This window comes from Ambystoma mexicanum, chromosome 2q, assembly GCF_040938575.1.
Source record: "Ambystoma mexicanum isolate Mex_15411 chromosome 2q, UKY_AmexF1_1, whole genome shotgun sequence".
In the NCBI taxonomy this organism is placed as follows: domain Eukaryota; kingdom Metazoa; phylum Chordata; class Amphibia; order Caudata; family Ambystomatidae; genus Ambystoma; species Ambystoma mexicanum.
The window spans coordinates 1,364,182,783-1,364,202,298 of NC_090924.1; the positions used below are offsets into that span (position 1 = coordinate 1,364,182,783).

At 52.6% G+C, this 19,516-nt stretch overlaps 1 protein-coding gene and 1 long non-coding RNA gene across 3 annotated transcripts in view; one reads left to right on the forward strand and one right to left on the reverse strand.

Moving 5' to 3' along the window:
- Positions 1-990, reverse strand: part of SNRK (SNF related kinase) — a 247,575-nt gene extending 246,585 nt beyond the window's left edge. The window contains exon 1 of one of the 2 annotated variants that reach the window (XM_069648838.1): positions 543-990. The gene's annotated coding sequence lies outside the window, so the exon portion shown is untranslated. The other variant, XM_069648839.1, reaches the window with a different exon arrangement.
- Positions 991-1,061: 71 nt separating this feature from the next.
- The window catches only part of LOC138570168 (uncharacterized), an 89,754-nt gene continuing 71,299 nt past the window's right edge, over positions 1,062-19,516 (forward strand). Inside the window, exon 1 of the long non-coding RNA XR_011303412.1 lies at positions 1,062-1,410. This is a non-coding gene — a long non-coding RNA (uncharacterized lncRNA). The remainder of the gene's footprint in view (positions 1,411-19,516) is intronic.

Sequence of the window (19,516 nt, forward strand, 5' to 3'; positions counted from 1 at the left end):
AGACAGATCCAGCTTCCCCGTCCAATGACAGATTCAACCACTCCACCCCTAAACTTCATCCCACTACCCCCTCCACTGACTGATCCAGCATCCCACTACCCCCTCCACTGGCACTGACCGATCCAACATCCCACTACCCCCTCCACTGACCGATCCAACATCCCACTACCCCCCCCACTGATCGATCCAACATCCCCACCCCCTCCACTGATCGAGCCAACCTCTCTCCTCCAACCTCTCCACTGACAGATCCAACCTCGCACACCACGACGCCGACTCCTCTGACATATCGAATTTCTCCTACCACTGACCTCTTCCTCCGGCGACAAATCCAACCAGTATATCCCGTTCAGTGCCAAGACACCGTCCTTCGTAGACGAGCTGCGCTCCCCATGAGAGCGGGTCAGGAATGGAGTTCCAAGATACTTGGTGAATTAGGTGAAAAAAAGTGCCAGGCCTACGTGCAGCGGATTGGCAAAACGGGGATACAACCGGACGCTGGTAGGAGGTTGAAAAGAATAGAAAGCGACCAAGCAACTTACAGGCACTGCCGCGGGGTCCCTCATCCCCGCCGCTGTCCGTCCCCCTGGCGCTGCACGCCTGAGAGTGGGGAGAGGGTGCTCTTTCACTGCGCGAGGCTTCCTTTCTTCCTCCCGTCGCGCTCCAAACGGCCGGCGCAGACCGTGTCCTCGCGGGTGGCCACCGCGTCCTCGGGATCCCAGCGCCTTCCGGGAGGCGCGCGCCCGCTCCTGCCTGCTACTGCTGCTCGCGCCCACTAATCTCCTCCAGGCAACCGTCGCTTCAGGGGCCTCCACCACGCTAGGTCCTGTGTCCTGTGCCGCCGCCGCTGCCTGCGCCACGCCGCTCCTGCCGCCGAGATGAACCGAGCCAGCCAGGTCCCCCGGACACACTGAACACAAAACAAGCCAAGCGGGGAGGGAAGGAGAGCTGCTAGGGACGTTTCCCTTCGCGACTGCGCAGCCGCGCGGGAGGAGGAGCTCGCGAGCGGCTCGCTCTCGGCGTGACGTGCGCCTGCGTAGCGAGCCGCTGGGAGGCGCGGGGAGGCGGGGTCAAAGGCCAGCTCCTGGGATGGAGGCTGGGAAGAGTCTAGAATGAGAGGGACGAGGGGGCGGCGCCTGCCCGTATTTACCGAAGCCAAGGAGCTGTGTGGGGTTAGTGAGCACCCAGAGAGAGAGGTGAAGGAGAACAGAAGTAAAGGAATCATGTCTAGGAGGCTTCAACGGTTATCTTATAGCAGTGCATAACGTTTCTATATCAAGGCATATGTGGATGTGACCAAATGACTATTGGTCTACATGAGTACTGAGTATGAGTAGTGTTGCCTTACACAGCCTCTAAACCACTACTGAGGAAATGACTACTGCTCCGTATTCAGATTCTGACCATACGGTAAGTAAACGTGTTTGCTCTTCACCTGTATAACATGACATGTGCAGGTGAACTACAACTGCATAGCTCTCAACTCATAATTTTGGCAGGTTTTACCCATCAAGGAATCGGTACACTGAACTGCCTCACCCATCCATACACTTCAATGGGCTCTCACCCCCACACAACAAAATAGTTTGTCTTCACTCCCCCTCATAACACAAAAGGTTGAGAGGTATGCAACTGACGCCCTGTTCCTCTCCAATGTTTCACCAGAATTCATTCCAAGTGGTCCCCTTCTTGGGCTCCAACCATAGTTGAAACCATTTCCCTTCCCATAAATAGCAAAATAACGATGTACATTAGTTACAAATAAGTCTTGTTCACTTGCGTCTTTGTTTGGTGAGGCTTGCCGACTTCAGGGGCATAGCACTGGGTTGAGGACGTGATCATGTTCATTGACTGAAAAATATAATATAACATTATCCTGGAACACCACTGTGTACTTTAGTCCGCTCAGGACCACCTCCATAAGCCTTTGGACGGCTACTGCTTAAATGTTGGCATTCTTCTGATATCCTGGCTTGATGGTATGCTGATGATAAATCCATCATGATAAATACTTTGCCCTTGTCTAACGTAGACAAAGTCTCAGTTATATCGGACAAAGGATGCCTGTCAACCCATATGCTCTTGTTAAGATCTCTACAATCAATAAATATTATTAGTTTACCATTTGCCTTGACAACTAGAACAGCCAGGGCCAACCACTCGGAATGTTCGATTCCTTTGATGACACCACGTTGTAGCATGATATCTAACTCTTGCCTCTGGCCATCACACATGCTATGAGGAATTGTGCGAGACCTTGTGCACCTCAGGCGTGATGTTGGCTTTAAGTTTGATCTGATGCTCAAAATCTCTCAATTCACTCAAGTTGTCTGTAAACACCTCCAGGTATACATGGGTCCAACTATCCTTTACTTCTGCTCCGCTTACAGGGTCCTGAGCACAATCGTCAATCCATATACAAAGAATGTTCTGCTCCTCCGAACCTAGAACAGAGGACTCCTTCTCTGAATCAATATTACTTCCCCATAGGCCAGGATTAATGTCAGGTGTTAACAATGTCTTCCGGTATGATCAAGTTCTGAGACATAGGTCATCCTAGAAATAATAGTTTTAGTGACCCACTGTTGTCCTTCATAATAATCCCTTTTCCCTCAATCGGGAAAGTATCGGATCGCCCCAGTTTTCCCTCAACCAACGTTATTCCAAAAATGTGCCTCTCACCTTCTGTTGCAGGTTCCTCCGTGGACTTATTAGTTCTCTCTGAAGTGCCGGGTTCCTGGGCTCTCTGCAAAGTCATGCAACATGTCTACGTCTCTTGCATCTGAGGCAAGTAGTATTTCGTGCAGGAAATTATTCATTGTTGGTTACATGTTTTGGATTACCAAACCTGAAACATTTAGGGGGGTAATTCATAGAATTCAGCGCACAAGTGGCGCAGGCGGCTGGCGCACATTGTGCATGTGCAGCAGTCTGCGCCAGCCGCGTGCGCCAAAATCCATTTCCGCGCACAGCGTATTCATGGATTTAAACATCCATAACCAGCCGTGGCGCAGAGTGGCGCAGCGACCCTGCAGCAGCGCCAGTTACGCCCCCAACCCCTCCCCCTGCGCTATGAACAGCGCACAAATCCCATACATGGCGCACAAGCCAGTGGACCAGCATACAGCCCCCCAACCACGAATACGCCTGTAAAACTCCTTGCGCACCCCTCCGAATACACGTACCCCGCTGCGCGGGGATAATCACACGCAATTGGCCCTGTGCGAGCGGGGTACGTGTATTTCGGGGGTGCACGGGAAGTTTTACACGCGATTGGCCCTGTGCGAGTGGGATACGTGTATTTCGGGGGTGCGCGGGAAGATTTACACGCGATTGGCCCTGTGCGAGCGGGTTACGTGTATTTCGGGTGTGCCCCAACAAACTGACAGTGTGTATCCTCCCAGGTGTGGCCGCTCCCCCCTCCCCAGGGCCTGCAGGCAGACCACAACACAGGGGAACACACTGCACCCCTGGCCATGCCCCACAAGCAGCCCATCCACCCTGGGGAAGCCCCCCAGCCAGCCCAAATGTCACCACGCACAAGTGAGCACTGACTCATGTCCCCCAGCACCCCCTTCCACCCAGCATTGAGGGTCAGGCCCCGACTCATGTCCCCCAGCACCCCCATCCACCCAGCATTGACGGGCACCTGCCAGCAGGCCCCGACTCATGTCCCCCAGCACCCCCATCCATCCAGCATTGAAGGGCACCTTCCAGCAGGCCCCGATTCATGTCCCCCAGCATCCCCATCCACCCAGCATTGAGGGTCAGGCCCAGACTCATGTCCCCCAGAACCCCCATCCACCCAGCATTGAGGGTCAGGTCCCGACTCATGTCCCCCAGCACCCCCATCCACCCAGCATTGAGGGTCAGGCCCTGACTCATGTCCCCAGCACCCCGATCCACCCAGCATTGAGCATCAGGCCTGACTCATGTCCCCCAGCACCCCCTTCCACCCAGCATTGACGGGCACCTGCCAGCAGGCCCCGACTCATGTCCCCCAGCACCCCCATCCACCCAGCATTGACGGGCACCTGCCAGCAGGCCCTGACTCATGTCCCCCAGCACCCGCATCCACCCAGCATTGAGGGTCAGGCCCCGAAACAGGTCCCCACCTAACATTTCATGAAGATGCACATTCATGGGCCTCATGTCCACCAAAATCCCACTGCACGCCACCCCAGTCTTTAGACACAATCAAGTTTCCCATCCACTCCACACTGAAAGGCCTATTACTTGTCACTAACCAAAAGTTAAATATGCACATCAACCCATGTCCGTCACACACACACACTGGGTGCGAGTTTTTGTGTAAACCCACATTGCGACATGCAGTAAACCAAAGAGCAAATACCACACATGGAAGTAAGAAATCAAAATGTATTGTGCACAAAAATAATAAAAGTGATTCAAAACATGTAAATAATCATAAACCAGAAAAAAGGCATGTCCAAAACAAAAAAATAATAATGATGCCACAATCCAAATGAATCCAAAATAAAGTTTGTGAGAAATCCTTATCCACCAAAGTAAATACAAAGGAAACCAAAATCCAAAAAATACATTGATCCATGGTGAGGGTAAATGATGTAATAAAAAAAATCCACTGTCCAACTATGTACAAATATTGCAACAAGTGTTAATGAGCCCAACAAATGAAATGATACCTATATACAAAACCCTACCTAATTTACAACTATATACAAAAACGTGGGACATTGTCCAAGCGTCCCAAAATAAAAATTAAACTAAAGGAAACCTATCACTAACTAACTATATACAATGGCGGCGGGCAAGTCCTGCAGCTCACTCTTGAGATGTTGCGGGCCAAGGCATCATCGAACTCCATGTCTATCTCCTGGAGGTGGGACTCTGTCCTGGCCCCAGGGATGCACTCATGGCCTCTTCCAACTCCCTGCGAGTTGCCTCGAGGCACTCAGCTTGCCTCAACGCCCAATGCATGGAGAACTCCGCCCTGACCATGGTGAGCCACGCCTCTTCCGCCCGCCGCTGCTCCGCATCTATAGGCTGGCCCAACTGCAGCCACACGGAAGACACTCCCATTCCAGGGTTCTCCTGCTCTCTGGCCGATGCCTGCCCCTCTGATGTTGATGGCCCCGAGCCATCATGGCTCCCACCTAGAGCCTGCTGCTGCTGCTGTCCATGTGCCCTGTCCGATGATGCCTGCACATCCTCCATCTGCTGGTCTCCAGTTGTTGGCATGTCCACCCCTGCTGGACCGCCGACTCCCGACTGTGGTAGGGATGGATCTCCACCAAGCTGGCTGTGTTGGTTGGGCCAGGTCCACAGGGGGCCCTGGTGAAATCTGGGCCGGAAGACAGCAGGGAGAACGACTGGCGCATAGTCTCCACAAAGGAGGAGAGGTCCGCCAGAGTGTGCGACACATGTAGGAACCCACCCACCAGGGCCCCTCCCAACAGTGCCATGTTGCCACGCAGCTCTTCGTGATGGCGCGCGTGCTCCCCCCAGGAAGCACAAACGTCATCACGAATGTCACGCGTGCGCAACGCGACACCAATCACGACGGAGCCCATCCGGTCATGGGACCCCTCGTCCGCAGGTAGTGGAGAGCCAGATGACGTGGGCCTCCCCCCTACCTGTGGATGGGCCTGGGATGGGGCATCCCTGCTGGTACAGGGTGGTTCAGTCACGGTCAGGGACCGCAACGTGCACAGGCCCCTCTGCGGTGACCTGTGCTGCCCCCTGGCCCTGGACTGCACCACTTGCACCAGTGGTACTACCCCACCAGACCCCATGTGCGGCTCAGTAGCGGCTCCTCCTCCTCTGTGGAGACCACCAACCTGGATGTCTCCGCACCGTCTTCCGCCATTGCAAGCCCCTGTGGGGGCTCACCCGGCCCTTCCGCTACAGTCGTAGTGGCAGACGCGGCACCAGTCCCCTCACTCCCGGATGATGGCAATTCCTGGGAGGGTGGCTGGGCCTTGCGTCGCCGCCCGGTGGAGGCATCCCCGCCGCTTGGCTCCACAGCGCTGTCTCCGCCCCCTTCTTCACTCAACGCTGCATAGAGGGAGACATAGAACACAAGCATCAGGGCACTGTACAATAGTCCCCTAGACAGGAAGCAATAACACATGAGTGGCACTGTCAAACGTCACTTCCATCCTGTCTCTCCAGAACACATGGGTCAAGCACGCAACATACATGCAGAAACGGGCACGGCGCATGCCATCAACATCAGCATCCATGTACAAGGCCCTCCATGGACAAAAATATTGCCTTCAAACTCACATGCATCATGGCTCATACTGATCCCATGCACACATCATCGGAGGGTCATGCATCATGACTCGTACACCACAGACACAGTGGATACAACGGTGACCAGACTGCATGAGTGAATCTACACATCGTCACGGACATGTGTCATGCATCCATGGCGTTTCAAAGTCACACACACGCTTCTCAGACACATAGACATGCACACCATACATGTACATTAGAGCAGCACCCATCTCTCACCCCCCACCCATATCCAGGAACAGGGACTGGCATGCATTCATGTGTGCATTCTGCATGCAGCTCCCCATGTCTCATTGGAACACATACACCATCCATGTGGTTCACGCATTACTGGTCTCACATGCATTACCATGATGTCCCGGCGCACACACATCCATACATGGCCTATGTTACACATACAGGCAAGTAGCTGACTACCAGCACACTGCAACATGCCCTGTTTCACACAGCAATGCATGGCCACTTAACGCTCGACTCCAGACGGCCTGCATCCTGAGGATCTGGTGGCAAAGCACTGGGCGAATGCGCTCCAGGACCCTCATCTGCTGGTTGGTAAGCTGGCCCCGGCGCCCCACTGCATCCTCTGCCTCTAAGAGGCGCCGGGCCTTCCTGAGGGTCCTGGACTTGTAGTCCTACCAGCGCTTCTGAACGTGTCTCAGGTCTCGGGGTGCCACCCCTCCGCGTTGATGGCACCCACGATGTCTGTCCAGATCCTCCTCCGTCCTTCCTTGTCGGCGCGCGATGGTGTGAAGAGGGCATCAAGAGGACATGCTCCACCAGGACACCAACTTCCATCTCACTGAAGCTGGTGGCCCTCTGCCTCTCTGGCTGGGGGCCGCCAGCGTTCTCGTATGGTGTTTGCCCCGACATGGCGACCCCCGAGGCAGGCGTGGGTGGGCAACTGGATCCCGGGGCTGGGCTGTGGAGCGATGGTATCCCAGTCGGGAGTCTTCTGTTCCAGCAGGAGTGGACACAGCAACTGGACCCCTGCAGATGGCTGACGTGCAGGCACCAAATAGCAGGGCACGTGGGCAGCAGGCAGGCAGCAGCAGATGGCAGGTGGGAGCATGCTCGGCGCTCTTGGGGGCAGGAAAATGGCCTTTTGGGCAGGAGCGTGGTCTTCCGTGTGTTTTCGCGTGGCCAGCTTGATACGGAGTGATTTGGCACGTGAAAAAAGTGCACGTCAGCGTGTAATTCGAGGTAAGGCCCTTAGCACATAAGCGCGTCTGTGACGTAGCGTGCACGGGTGTCTCCCTCAACAAGGGTGTATAGTGGATCAGCACGTGAAAAAACCACACGTCTGTGTGTGAATGCGTGTAATTCGGGGAAAGGGCCTAAGCGCGTAAGTGACGTGACACGCGTGGGCGTTTCCCTCAGCATAGTTTAAAGGTGAGTGGGGCCAGCAGTTCGCTGTATGTGCCTTTTGTGGAGACCGACATGTGTGTTGCTACTTCGTGTTGTTTCGCGTTCCATCACAACTTCACAGCCGATCAAGGACGTATCTCTTCTTTTGGTGGGGGTATTGGCTACGTGTGTTTTTCATCATCGCGCTAGTCTGACGGTAAGTCGCGCACGCTATTTTTCCACTGCGGGTGCCCCTGTGTATCGCGTACCCATTTTCGAGGTCATAGTAGCCTGCGTGTCCCACGCGCATGCGTTTTTCGTGTTCCTGGGTGCCACCACGTACTGCGGCAGGTTAATTCTACGCACGTAGGCTGCAGGGGTTGCATGCACAGTTTTACTGCAGTTTTGGGGTGCCTGAGCGTTGTGTGACCCGTCACTTCATTACCAGGGTCACATACAGCCTTGCAGGTGCAGGGGTGCTGTTAACATCTTGCATCCCACCCTCTTCACCCCAATTGCCCAGGAAAATTGTGGTGTACACCTCCCATTGGCCCTCCTCCATCTGTGCCGGCACTACTCCATTTGTGCCATGGTTGGGAGGCCACCAAAGGTGAGGGGTGCCTCAGCTGGGCGTACTTCTCGTGGCGGGCGTGGACAGGGACGTGGCCAGGATAACCTGGGAGTAGGGGGACTCAAGGGTGTCCAGGGTGGCCGCAGAGGGCGAAGAGGCAGGGGTGCGCCACTTGTGCACGATGTTGTGCCATATGTCGGTGCAGTCATGCCACCACCCCCTGTGGTTCCGGGAGATGCAGCTTCTGCATCTGGCACTGGCACCCATGTGACCCGGCAGTCTGTTTCATCGACTGCCACGGGCCCAAGGGTAGTGGTAGCTGCAGGTGCAGCTGTGGACACCACCACCCAGGCTCAGGGTCTGCCAGCGCAGGCTGCGTTGGCACCTGAAGAGTCCTTGGAAGATTTCCAACAGGGAAGGAGGCAAACCGTAGGTGCACGCAGGGCTGCCCTGACCGAGACACGTGTCCCTGGGGCAGTAATGTCATCTGCTGCCCCGACCAGCCGGGTGTTGGCAAGTGCAGGGGCAGATGCAGCCAACAACACCCCGGTTGTGAGTCTACCAACCAGGACAGTCGCGGTCAATGACTCTGCCACACCAGATGTTGCTGTGCAGGGTCCATTAGAGAGCACCCAGCTGCCACTGACGCAAGTCAGGCCTTTGGTCGTCCCTCCACCTGCCACTCCCTTGGCTCAATCCACCGGTGCCACTGGCCATACTGATCAGGGCGGCATTTGCCAGCCAGGGTCTGCGCCACAATCCAAGAGGTGGAAGGTTGCACCTGCAGCACAGGCTGGGACCCCACACACGGCCACGACCTCCTGCATGTCGAGGAAGAAGCCTTTCTGTAAACAGTAACTGGACTTCCTCGTGGACTACGTGTGGGACCACAGCCGTGACATGCTAGTGGGGCCTAATTGTCATACTACGGCTGCCCACCGTGATACCCACTTGAAGCAAGTTGCGGAACATATGAGTGCTTTCGGCCATGAGGTGCGCACGGCGCAAGAGTGTAAAAAGCGTTGGAATGACCCCAAACGCAGCGCTAAGGCTAAGCGTGCCTCAAATTACAACTTGACTCTGGTGACTGGCAGTGGGCCTGCACCTGAGGAGGAAGACCTCACTTCGCACGAGTTACTCGTTGCGGAGTTCATACCACCTGAATCGGTCGAAGGAGTGGGAGAGATGCCGGACTTTGATGCCCAGTCCAGTGAGTGTTGCTGCGTGTTTGTTGAGGACATGTGTGTTTTACTTGTGTGATGTGTGTGCATGACTGCCACTACATGTCATGTGTACATGGTTCTGATGTGCAAGTAATGCAATGCTTTACTGAGGCATGGCTGCTCTGCAGGATGGTGGACATGTGGAGCAGACAGGGACTGTCCGCATCACCACTATTGCACCCTACTCACATGCTGGTCACCAGGATGCCCCTCCGGTCCATGTTCCAGCTTACTGGCCCTTCTGCATGTAGCCTGGGGTGACCTTCCTCTCAGCCCTGGGACTATGTCATAGCATGACTGACGTGCATGTGTCCTCTGGCTGTATGCGGGTACTCCACGTAGGCATTCTCTCTTGCCCCTCCACACCCCCTCTGCACCCCAATTTCACCTTTGCACTGGTCTGCATCAATTCTGCCGTTAAGTAGTTGCCTGTTCATGCGTCCTGTCTACATGCTAACTTCCACCAGCCAACCTGCCAGACATATGCTGTGTGGTACTTGATGCAGGGTGTCTCACTTGGACTGTGCAGATGTCAGATGCTCCGCAGGGACATGAGTGGCCATTCATGCTCCATGTGCATTCCATGCATGCCCCTGTGTGTCCTTGACTGGATGATCATTGTAGTATGTGTCCAGGGTGACCTACATTGCATGGCATTTCATCAGCCTTCCTATGGCCTCTGTGGCTCAATCCTGCGTCGCACACATGTTTAGGGTGTGACAGTCCATGTGGGTCACAGGCCTCAGCCTGTTTCATGCCCAATGACTCTGTCCAACTGGTGTAGTGTTTTCTTCACACATGGGTGTACTCCGGAGGTTTCCTCATGTGTCCTGCTTACTGTCCCATCATCATCTGCTGTGTTGTCACTTGACTCACATGATGCAATTGATGCTAGTCAACACTGTCTGTCAATGCACAGGTCTATGGTCATCCTTTTGATACCATGCAAGGCATCCCTGCATTTGCACTTGGGGGGAGGGGTGGTTTGCTTGTAGCCATGCTACCCATTGCATGCACATTGCACGTGATGCCTGAAGTTGACCTTGCACTGCCTTCACATTTTCTGATACACATCATGAAGTACTTGTACATGTAGATAGTGAGTAACGTGCAAATTTGCTGCACTGCATCGACCCACTTCTGAGCGATATAACACCCTTCTACATACCTAATCACAGAAGCAATGTCAAGTTGACCCAGCATGCATGGCAGGTTCTCCTTTGTGTGTGACATGTCTGCTTGATGTGTTTGGTGTCTGTGTGATGTCTATGTGTGTGTGTGTTGTGTGCTTCTAACATGTGTAGTGACCTTTTTTCCTCTACTTTTCAGATGATGACGCAATGGAGCCAGAGGATGGTGTTGTCATGCCAGGCACAGGATTGTTATCACTACAGCAACCCGGCACAAGTGGGGGTCGAAAACCCACATGTGCTACAGTCCATCTTGTCTTTGGCTGGCAATAAGTCCAGCCCTGATGACCACTCTGACGTCCATGTCGAGTTGGATGTGCATCAGGTCCATATGCCAGGGGTGAGTGATTCTGATGTGGGCACTCCTCTGTCCGCGACACCTGCACTGAAGGGTCAAACAGTGTTGGAACCTCTGCCTGTGGTGGATCGGGACGCAGGGTCACCCTCCACACCAGTCACTGATGTGCCTGGGCCATCAAGTCGACGGGGGCATGTAGTCGTGCAGCCGCGGGCCCTACCAACACAACGAGGACAGCCGGTCCTTGGGTCCCGCAGGTGTCAAGCCCAGCAACGTGGTGGGCGCGCGCAACCGCGGTATACTGAGTGGGAGCAAGACATGACTGCCAATTCTGAACGCCAGGGGGTAGCAATGGAGAACATCGCTGTGAGCATGGAGTGTGTGGCCCAATCCGTGCTCCCCCCCTGCTAGGCAGATGCTTCTCCAGCAGCGGGCGGCATGGTCCATGGCCCGCTCGCTCAGGCTGGGCATGGCGGCCTCAGACAGGGCACGCCAGGCTGAAATGTTGTCTCTGCGTGAAGCAATTGCTGCTCACGCAGAGGCACACATAGAGGCCCTGAGGGCTGAGTATGAGTCCCTCAGATCCACTTTGGGTGTCCTCATGATGTCCCAGAAGGCGCGGTCAGAGGAGAGGTTTGAGCAGCTTGAGCGTACCATCTCGGCTGAGCTACGTGCTTGTCGGGAGGTGCATCAGTTGTCCAGCCAGGCCTTGCAGAAAGAACTCTGTGTTACACGTGTTACTTTGCAAGAGGAAGTATGCGTATCACGGGAGGCTCTGCATGCAGACCTACGTGTCATCGCCACACAGAACCAGGCTCACCCGTCCGGCAGACTTGCTGCCGACGAGGGGCAAGCTGCGGCTAGGCGTGGTCGGGCTCCTCTTTTCCAGGAAGAGCCAGACTCGGACGACAGGGTATCTCCCACATAGGTCGGGCTGTGCAGGCGTTGAGCCCATGGAGTTTTTTTTTTTCCTCAACATCATCGCATGTGGGTGTTGAGCAGCACCCTGTACCTCCCCCCTCCAGGATGGCCCCTGGGTCGTATGTGGCCATTTTAGATTTTTCTTTTAGTTTAGTTAGTTAACTTTCAATTTGATAGTTAGTTTAATTAGGTAATGTAGGTTTTTCATAGTTATTTTTCTTTTAGTTAAGTTAGTTAACTTTCAATTTGATAGTTAGTTTAATTAGGTAATGTAGGTTTTTCATAGTCTAATTAGTTAATATAGTTTAAAATTGCTTGTCTATTGTGCTTTCATGTGACGGTGTGGTGCTTTGTGGCTTTTGAAAGCATCCACTGTCTGTTCCATCTGGTCCCTTCAAGCTTGTCTCGTGTATGTGTTTGCAGCTTGGGGTCCTGACTCACATATGCCACTCCTGCTTCCCTTATCCATGGGCTCGCAAGGATGGTTCGGTGTTACAGCCTATTACACAAGGGCTTTGGACTGTCATATCTGTGGCATGTCTGCTGCTGTGCTACTTGTGTTGACACCCCTAGTGGGGATGATAGGGGTGATATTGACCACAGTTCTTCCTTTGCTAGATGGGTGGTTTCATGATTCATGTGTGCATCAATTGCTATACATTGTGTAATATGCTTCTTATCTTTGCTGTACATGTGCTTGATGCAATTCATGCTGTAGACAGTGGCTAACACACTTTGCCTGTGAAAGTCACACTGATGGAGTGATGTCTGATGTACGTCTCTGACATGGTCCAGTCATGACATGCCTGAGGAGACACACACAGGGAAATTTCATGCCTTAATCATGTGTTTTCTGCCCTTTCTGCAGGGGGATGAGCCTCCAGACCACCTTTCCCAGCAGACATGGCCCATTGGACATCTGGAAGCTGGCCACTTTTGGTGGTGCAGACATGCGCATGTGTGCACAGGCAGAGCCACAAGAATTGCGCTCATACATCCTACAGAAGCTGACGTGTTTCAAGGAACTCCAGGCAAGGTGAGCAGCACAACGGGGCCACATCGCAGCCAGCCGTCCACCAGGCCAGTTGCACATGCATGCTAAGTAGCACCACTGACGGTGAGCTTGGACAGATATTGATGTTGAAGCACACAGTACAGCTAAAATGTGTTGGTGGACTAATGGCTAGTTGATGGGAAACTTGTCAGGGGCACATGCAGGGGCAGTGGCACATATCCTCCGGTCCACCATGGTCCATTGAGGCAGTTGCCTTGCCCCACAGTGTGATGGGCACCCTGACATTGTAATTGTGGTATCCTATGTACATGATGTATTCAGCTGATCAATGGCTGTTCATGTGTTGTGTTTACCTTTCAGGTGTGAGGGTATAGTTGTGGTTTGACATGCTGGGGTGTACACATGGGCAATGTTCACATGTGATGAGCACACTGATGGTCACTTGATTGCACATGCATGTATTGAGTGCATGTCCCTACTGACACACACACTCACACTATGATCCACAACATGTACAACCACCCTTCCATGTCCACATGTGCACTCAGTTTGCCTTCTGGTGCCCACTGTGTCCCTGCAGCACATGATCTATGACCATTTGTGGATCCTGTAAATGCGTGATTTGTTTTTTTATTTAGTTTGTCGTTTTCATGTGATCCTCACGGTGTGCATCACACACAATGGCTGGTCACTATGCTGTGTGCTGAGCAGTGTGTTGCAGGAGATGGACACAGCACACGTATTATGCAGTGTGGATTTTGCCGTGCACAATGTGCATGTGTACAGGCATTCATTATGTTCAAGCTACAACTGTTGTTATACATTTGGGTATGACTTACTTTGTGTGGGAGGTTGTTGGTCCGTCATTTCATCTGATTCCATGTTGGGCATCATTGTCTGACGCCACTTTGCATTTTTCACATGTCAGTGTGTACGTTATTGTTACTGTGTTGGTTTTTGCTATTGCTTGCCATGTCATATTGTGGTTTTGGTGGCTTTGTGTGAGATACCAGGATTGTCATGGCCTGTTTTGCAGGTGTATGTGATACACCCCTTGCATGTGTACCTTTTGGTCACACAGGATTGGTTAGGCTTGAGTAGCTAGGGATGCACACAATGTGACACTTTCATGGCAACATTCTCAGGGTGGTAAGGTTGTGACAGTTGACTGTCTCTTTGTCATCATCGATTGTCACCTGGTATGTGCCAGGCCTGTGTGCACTCCGCAGGGGTGGGAGTTTAGGTGAAAAATGTGGCCACAAGCTGGGTCTGGGCTGCCTCGCCACGTGCCCTATCCCCTCCCATGGGCAGCGCCTGTGGTTGGGGATGTGGGGGCACCACCATGTCCACCGGTACGCCCTGCCGTGTTGCAACATTGTGCAGGACACATGCTGCCACAATGATCCTGCACATTACTGGGGGTGCATAGAGTAGCTGCCCGCCAGAGCGGTCAAGGAAGCGGAAGCGTGACTTGAGCACTCCGAATGTGCGCTCCACTATGGCCCTGGTTACAATATGGGCAGCGTTGTATCTTACCTGGGGTGGTGTGGTGGAGTTACAGATTGGTGTCATCATGTGGTTGCTCAGAGGGTAAGCACTGTCCCCTGGAGAGGTGATAATGGTTGTGATTATTGGGGTTTGTGTATTTGTCTGTGTGTGACATGCATGCATGTGCACGGGCATTTGTACTCACCTAGGAGCCATGTGTCGCCATGCTGCCCAGCTTCCAGGGCTCGGCTCAGGGCGGACATTCTGTATATGAAACTGTCACGGGTGGAGCCAGGGTAGTTTGCATAGAGAGAGGTGATGATTCCCTTAGCATCGCATACCATCTGCACATTGATGGAATGCCAGTGCTTGCGGTTTCGGTCGATGTGCTCAGTGGCCCTAGGTGGACGTAGGGCCACATGGGTGCAATCTATGGCACCGAGCACTTTGGGGAAGTGTGCCACCCTGTAAAAGTCCTGGACCACGGCCTGCCTTTCTGTGGGTGTTCTGGACAGGTATAGGTGCCTGCAGACTGAGGGGCACGCATTCATGATTGCCAACACCTGGTGTAGGCATCGTGACTGCGTGGCCTCTGAGACCCCCCCCACTATGGCAGTAGTCCGCTGAAATGACCCAGTGGCCAAAAAATGCAGGACATTCTCCTCCTCCTGCAGTGTCCCACGATCAGTGGTGCGTCAAATGGGGCATTCATCGTAGCGGTATGTACGTGTTTGTTGTTTGTGCGCGCTTTTATACTGTGCGCAGGGACGCTTACGCCTGCCTTCCTGTGGCGGACGTGTTGACGCCTGTGCGCGTCTTTTAGCGTGCGCTTGTTTCCCGTATTCAAATCCATGAATACGAGTTGTTCGCGTGCGTGTGTTCCGTGTATTTGCCTCCAGTACTTCCCTAGTTACGCCTTCTTTTTCACACGTTTTTCCCCATTCCGTGCGTTATGCCCCGTGTCCCGCCTCCTTTTTGATGTGTGCGCGGACGATGTGCGCTGTCCCTGTGCGCGTCGCGCACGGCGTTCGGGTTGTTGCAATGACGTGTGTGCCCGTGTGCGCCACGCACGGATTTGGCGCAAAACAAGTGGAAAACACGCGCAGCGCCTTCCTTGAATCGCACGCGTGCACTTGCTTTCTCACGCTTGCGCCACCTTGCGCCAGCTTGCGCTGGGATTTTCGGCACACGTTTGTTCTGTGAATCGGCCCCTTAGTCTCTTTGTTGTAGTCACTTAGTTTGCTCTCATTTGGTTTGATAGCACAAACAGCTCGATCACTTTTGCCTAGCATCTGTTTAATGTAAATGCCCATTTACTCATTCCTACAAGCCAATGCCACAGATTTTTCTAGTGAGGGGTCTTTAGTTAGAAGCCGTGCTTGGATTTTGGAGTTATTGGTGCACCGTACCAACTCGTCTATGATGAGAGATAAGGTAAAAGCAGCAAGTATGGCTCAAACCACTGAGTGCAGCATTATAGTTATTCATCGGGTTTGTTGGGTTCTTGAACCCTCTGAAAGAATGTTTGCCTCTTGAAGACAGTGTTGGTTTTTGGAACAAATTTATCTTGTAGTTTGGGTACGGCCTTGCAGAATGCATCGGTATCTCCAAAACCCTCATCCATATGAAGCAGCATAGATGCTACATCCTCCTGGGTCCAAGTTGTGTAAAATAATTGCCCCTTCCTTACAGAGAAAAAGTTTCCCCTCACCCCCATCGCAATTAAGTACATGTTGAACATTTTCTTCCATCTAGTCCATAAGATTTGAGGAGGTCCTATTTCAATTAGGAACAGTGGAGGCGGAGCGTTGCTAGCCGTAGATATTGTTTTCTCTGATGCTTAAGAGATGTTGGTGTAGTTCACTTTTATTTAATTTTCATGTTTAATAGGTTTTGCAGTCTTTGTTAACTAGTTAATTGGACATATTCCTCCATAACTCTGAAATGCACATCTGTCGTGTTGTTTCTTTCATTTATTTATTTATTTATTGAACATTTATATGGCGCCTATAAAGCATAAAGTGTTTCCAGGCAGGTGAACTAGACATACCTCATTGCCTAGCAATGCTGCCAACTGTCAGACACGGTCCAGCTTTCCACCAATATGGCTGCTGCTCCTTACACATCGTTGTTATGCCAGGGCCTGTAAATTACACCTTTTGCGCAGTGATTGCAAAGGGGCCCGCGACAAAATGTACTTTCAGTTGTATCCTGTTTACCTTTGAAAACCAAGAGGTTGAGTGTTACTTTGTCCGTTACCTTCTCCTTTGGTATGGGTGAAGTGTGCCTCTTTCTCCCTGCTGATGGCAGTTAATGCAAACCAAGTGATCGTGGCTGGGTTCGAGGCTGTATGATGATGCTGCTATAGAGCGGGAATGTGGATGGTTATGGTTGCCCCCCTCACTAACCCTCATCACCAGTATAAGGACGCAGACCACATGGTAAGTGAACGCCTTTATTCTTCATCTGCAGGCGATCGCCTATCCACAGCTGATGCCCCATGCCCATCAAGCATGTCACAACAATCCATCCCCAGTGGCCCCCTTCTTGAGCCCCAAACATAGTTATAACCATAACACTCCTCAGGAATGCATGGATGAGTAGTGGCTAAACAGCCTGCCCAGCCCCACACTACTCCTAAACTAGTAGTGATCCCAATCATAAAGATAAAATGGGCACAAACCCAGAAGGTATATCACCCTATCTTTCGGAAGGGTGGAGGTGATAACAGTAGCAAACTAAACACCAATAGTACAAAGACTCCAAATCAATAGACTGTCTAGTCAATGTTCGATAAAAGTATAGACTTTTAATTAAACACTATAAATGTAACAAACTAAAAACACAAGTGAAAACCCACCCCTGTAAAGAAACACAGAAAATGCAAATTGATTTAGGATAGGATTCTGGGTAGATGAGCAATGCAAGGTTGTTAAGACATTCAATTGACGCAATCTTAGTATTCAAGAAAATGTTTTTTGAGAAAAAGGCAGAGATGGGGAGGGGGGGTTGGAGGGGGCTTAAAAATCAGTAGGGTCCCAAAGTGGACCAGGAGGACAGGGCCTCTTCATGGTGTCTTATTTCTTTGTCCCTGTCGACAACGTGGAGCCAGACTCTGTATTGAGACAAGTGGAGCCGCATTGCTCTAGCAGAGAGTCAGCTTTGAGATGGGTCTCTGTGCGACTCGAGTTGGCGCTTGAGGCGATGTGGGTAGTTCGCATTGGTGGCTAATTCTGGTCAAAACAGTGTTTCTGCTGGATGTAGTCTGCAAGTGACACAATGGGCTCCAGTGGGTCAAGTCAGAGGTTATTTCTTGACGAGACGAGGTTCTGTTGGATCAGTGCGATGCTCGTGATGCTGCTAGTCAGATGCTTCCACAGTGGTGAGTGTGATGCTGGAAATGCATCGGGAGGACAGGGACTCCGTATCCTTGTCCTTTACTGCTTTGTATCATGTGTTCTGTCGTGTTTTCCATGCAGGAGTTCATGTGGGACTCCTGGCGGTGCAGCTCTCTCTCTTTTGGTTTGGTGAACAGACCCGTGGGATCCCCTTTGGGCACCCATGGGTAGGGGTACAACCGTGTACCCCTAGTGTATGTTTTTGGGCACCTGTGTGTGACCCACAGAGCAGGGTATGGGCTGGTGGCAGCTCCGTGTTGAAATGACTGGTGCCCTGGGCGTCCTCCATTTTGGGATGCGCAGGCCCTGTCATTGGAATCGGTAGATTCCTGATCGAGGCAAAATGACCCCCATGGCCTCTTGCCTTCCATCACCTGTTACCTTGATCTTCCCGAAGTCCCGGGAAGCCCTGCCTCTGTCCCTTCCCCCTGACTGGCTGTTGGGTGAAAGTTCCGTATATGGTAGTGTGGGGAAGTGCCGACCAGACTGGCTGGAGCCTTCTCAACTACCGTATGTTGTGGGTGGGACCTGGGTGAATGGAGTGTGTGACGAATATGCATTCTATGTTGTGGCTGTCTAGTATCTGGTGTTTCACACAATGGTTGAGACAGCCCTGCCCGAAACCGGTATGAATGCAGCTTGGTGTGTTGAATGGCTCGGTGCTTGTCCCAATACATATAACTTGTTGTGAGTGTCTGGAGAGAAGTGAATGGCCTGAGTTCACTGTGTGCCTGATTGGCTGCCTGCCTGCATGAATCCCTTAGTCGTGATTGGATGCTTGAGTGTGACCCAGCGCAATGAATGGGAGAGCAACAGTATATCTGGGGACCTCTCACTGCTAGGAATCGTGTTCGGAAGCTGTAGTCCACTACGACGAGTAACTGAAGCTTAACCTTGAGCCCTGCTGGACGACAAGAATTGCTGTTGCTCTACTTCACAATCTGAAAGCTGCTGTGCTTTCAAGGACTGACCCAGAGAGGACCTGGTAAGGCGCCCTCTTCCCGAGCTACGAGGGACCATCGTGCACAGCTGATCTTTGCCTATGCTCCCTGGTAGACAGACCTTCGACAAGCTGCTGACCCGACACAGGGATTGCTGAGGAACTCCAAGGAGAAGCGCCCGGACTGTTGTCCACCACTGTCGCCGGCCGCCGTCGCCGACTGGAGCCGCCGTGTTCCCGTTGCCTAAGAACTTCATTGATGCAAGGACGCTCTCGTCCATATCGTCGCCGCTGTATCCTGCCGGAGAAGGCCTTACCATCAATGCGCCGAGAAGCATCCACCGGTGGGTTTCTCGCCACCCTAAGACCTCAGAGACGCCGACGACTCGACGCCCTTGCTGGGCCACCGTTGTTCAACTCTTTGCGGTCCAGAACTATCGACACTGAGGTGCCCTGCACACCTCTTCCTGGCAGAACATTTACGCTTCCCTGTTAACGAGCACCGCTAGGAACGACACGGCCACTTCCCCGTCGTAGCTCGACCTGTTCTTCGTCGGAACGCTCGACAACTCGTGACTCCTGCCTGAAAGGGAGGACACTGAAGAAGGGTTGTCGATATCCCCGACGAGGAACGCTACAACGCCAAGGTACTTTGCGGTTGCAGAACTATTGGAAAGTCTAGTGTGAACAATATATGGACTGTGCTTGTATCTTTCTTCTACAGGTTGCCCAGGTGGGGGATCTCCACACAGAACTGTGTATAGGTAGACGGGGCCAGTATTCTGGCAATTGCTCAACCAGCTTGCTTTCCTTCCTCTCTCTACTGCTGGTTTCCTCTTTATTTTG